Raw genomic sequence first — 4,201 nt, forward strand, 5'->3', positions numbered from 1 at the left:
ATGAAGTACAGCGATATCGAGATTTCCAATCTGTTGTTTTGCCCTAAGGGAGAAACTATGGGGGCAGAGAGAGAGAGAGAGAGAGAGAGTTTAGATTGAGCGGAGCGCTCGGCGCGCCAAAATAAGGAAGGGCCCCAAAAGGAAAGAGAGGAGACCACTTAAACCCCCTCTCTCCACCCTTCAGCTGTCAAGTGAGAGGCGTCACCGTTCCCTAGTTCTGAGCCTCGGAAGCGCTGAATGTCTTCATCTGGGATGCGCGCCGCGCTGCCGGTGGCCAGGCATCCGAGGACAGCTCCCGGGGGAGAAGGGGGGGAGAGGAAAACACTTGAGAAGTAACTGTTTCTCCGTGGCTGCATGGGGACACTTTCAACTTAGCAATAACTTGGTAATTACGCGTCCGAGACTGAAGGACAGACGCTGCCATCCTATCTCTGCATTTCAAGTGTTTTTATTTTTTCCCCTCTGGAAAATGCATACACCAATAAACATAGGGGGTGAAACGCAGGGGATATTGATGGCATCGGAGATGAGATGTGACTAATTTCACTCTTGAATGCTTTAATGAATCGGCCGGTAGGACTCTGTTGACTCTAGCATTAAGGCATCGGCAGAGCTCAAAGATTATAGACACAGATAGAACTGGATATGTGTCAAATGGTCTCTGCCTTTCGTTTCCTGGGTAGCAATATCAATTACACTATAAAGCCCTGTTTGATACAGCCCGGTTGCTTTGATCTATGAAACTTAAACAGAATGAAATCTCATCCCGGATCTCCAATAGGGGGAGATGTAACATTTCTAATGACAAAGAGAGCGGGAGTGAGTGAGGCCTGGAAACGAAGACAAATGCTTAAGAAAGAGCAAGAATGAGACAAACCATTAGGTGTGTGTGTGTGTGTGTGTGTGTGTGTGTGTGTGTGTGTGTGTGTGTGTGTGTGTGTGTGTGTGTGTGTGTGTGTGTGTGTGTGTGTGTGTGTGTGTGTGTGTGTGTGTGTGTGTGTTTGATGAATTTTACAAATTGACTGGGAGAATGTGATTACAGCGTAAGAAACGATGCTTTCAACTGCAATTCGTCTTGTCACTGTGCATAGAAGAGTAACGACTGGGCCTTCCCTTACTGGAAGAACAGTTGACTCTGCTGATATATTTGATGATAATAATTGTTCACTTGTTCAAATCCATTTATTGTTAGGGGGGGCTTTGCATAAGAACATTCCAAACGTAACTGTGTCCAGAAAAAGAACTCAAACTTTGTAAAGGACTCAAATTTAACAGTTCTCAGATCTCAATAGACACATATTTTACAGTAAGACTCGGCATGATTGCATTTAATGAACAGTGGTTCATTCATTCATTATATCTTGATCATGTGATTTAATGTAACGGTGCCATACGAAATCTACTGGTCATCTAATGCATAACCCATGGGACCATACGATATTTGCGACTTTTGGCAAAACTTGCAACTGGACATTATTAATTATTGGGCAGAGAAATAGTATTTAAGGCGACACAATATATCATCCGTTGTCGAGCATATTGAATATTTACGACTCGTACATCAATTAGCAGAGGCTTATTAAACCATATATGTCTACAGGTAGGTACATTGGGGATCAAACCCTGTAACTTCTGGCTGTGAACACCCTTCCCTAACCCCCCCCCCCCCCCCCCCCCCTTACACCTAGGTCTGCATAAGGCCATACCTTAACAGACAGGTTCTAGGCTTAATTTCTCCAAAATTCAATGTGTGGCAGTCGTGGGGGCATCTTCCCTTGAGCAAGGAAGCGCTTGCTTCCTTGCTCAAGGAAGCAAGCGTCTTCCCTGAATTCTCCTCACCTCCAATATATTTAAATATATTCATTTGATAATCTATCTGTACTATAATTGTCATTCCCTTCCATTCCATGCCTAAAGAATCTCTTCATCCCAAGTCAAATTAATCCAGTACTGATTCAAGTCTCGAAGGGCTTTGCTATCCCACCCTTGAAAAACTTGTTAACGATTCACAATATCGTATGGCAGAAAAAGATAATTTGCTCGGGAGAATTTCACCCCAACGGAAAGATGCCAGGTTTAATTCCCAACGTCCACAATCAACGTCCACAGTAGTCATGCTCCTACTGCTACTGCTACTGCTATACTTACTGTTACCTCCTACTGCTACTGCTATACTTACTGTTACCTCCTACTGCTACTGCTATACGTACTGTTACCTCCTACTGCTACTGCTATACTTACTGTTACCTCCTACTGCTACTGCTATACTTACTGTTAACTCCTACTGCTACTGCTATACTTACTGTTACCTCCTACTGCTACTGCTATACTTACTGTTACCTCCTACTGCTACTGCTATACTTACTGTTACCTCCTACTGCTACTGCTATACTTACTGTTACCTCCTACTGCTACTGCTACTGCTACCGTTACCTCCTACTGCTACTGCTATACTTACTGTTACCTCCTACTGCTACTGCTATACGTACTGTTACCTCCTACTGCTACTGCTATACTTACTGTTACCTCCTACTGCTACTGCTATACTTACTGTTACCTCCTACTGCTACTGCTATACTTACTGTTACCTCCTACTGCTACTGCTATACTTACTGTTACCTCCTACTGCTACTGCTATACTTACTGTTACCTCCTACTGCTACTGCTATACTTACTGTTACCTCCTACTGCTACTGCTATACCTACCGTTACCTCCCTACCTACCTACGCATGGGGAACCCATTTGATTCCTACCTGTTCCACCGTTGAATAGCGGCGCAAATTGGCGGGCGCTATCCTGGTCATTTCTCTGCGTGGGAAATACGAAGTGTGGCGAGTGAGCGTGTGCATGGGTTGAGTTGCGTGTGTCTCACGCCGAATGCGTGAGACTTGAGAGCCCTGGCTACACCTACCGTTACCTGCTACTGCAGAAGGAGGTCTGTATCTGACCTCCCCGGTGGTTGCTTTGGTTAAAAGCATCTGCTAAATGACTGAGCAGTACAAATGGTCAATGGTCGACAGAAACTGAATGGCAGTTTGTCTCCTGTTGTATTTCGTACCGCGTTATCCTCTGATATTACGTCAAAGCGCCTCGGTTTGAAGCGTTCATTGGACCACTGGGTGCCATCCGCTCCCAGTAAGCTACGGTAACTGTGTTTGACATCTCGGCTGCCCTTGGGCCAGAGCTTGTTGTTTTCTCTGTGCGGCGCGGTTATTAATTTCAGATCACACACTGGGATACTGATAAATCATGGGTTTAACGAGCTCGCTGTGGCGTGAATCGTTGAGTAGAACACGAGGCCTCGAGGCAGGGCATAATGTAATCAAAAGCTTGTTTCAATTGCTCTATTTTGCTGCAATGCGAGAAAAGTCACATTGAAGTTCAAAAGGCTATGTTATTAAGCCCGTTTTTATGTCTACATGTGTGAGTGTGCAAAACGGACTGTTTTATTTTTGCACAAAACAGATTTGCTGAATCGATGATTCAATGAATGAATTAACAGTATTCAGAGGTTTGACATTGCATAGGTTTTGTTTTTTGGGACGAGTAGAAAGCAAAAAAATCAAAAAATTCAACGCCGGTACATTTAATTTGCAATTAGGTATGAAACCTTTTGGTGTTTCGTGTTGGTGACACCAAGAGACCTCTTCAGGGTCTAGGATTATTTCATCCAACACTTTTAGATGAACTAACCCTTGAGTGTTAAGAGTTCTCATGTGTTCTCAGGGGAAAACCGACAGGAATTCCCTCCTCGCTTTCCCATTCCCAATCGACATTCCCTGCCTTGTTTCCCCAGTCTCATGGTGCTTCTTCCTCTCTCTCCCTCTCTCCCGCCCTAACCACCCACACTCTGCTCTTTGGCCCCGTGTCATAAATCTCTCACTCCCCCCACTACCACCACCTCCACCACCACCTCCACCACCACCACTACCACCACCACCACTACCACTCCCACCACCACTACCACTCCCACCACCACCACCTCCACCACCACCACCACCACCACCAACGCCGTTCAGCGTTGGCAAAGGACGTATTAACCCCACGCCAGGTTCTATATTGCCATTGAATAATTGAAAGGGGCCTCGCTCCAGAGTGAAAAAGCAGCTCAATAATGAATGGGCCCTGGCCTTCTTTTAAAGGTGGAAGAGACCCCTTGAATAATTCAGCACGGAGATCTCTAGTAAAGGCACCTGTTGC

This window comes from Gadus macrocephalus, chromosome 12 (genome assembly GCF_031168955.1).
Source record: "Gadus macrocephalus chromosome 12, ASM3116895v1".
Lineage (NCBI taxonomy): Eukaryota > Metazoa > Chordata > Actinopteri > Gadiformes > Gadidae > Gadus > Gadus macrocephalus.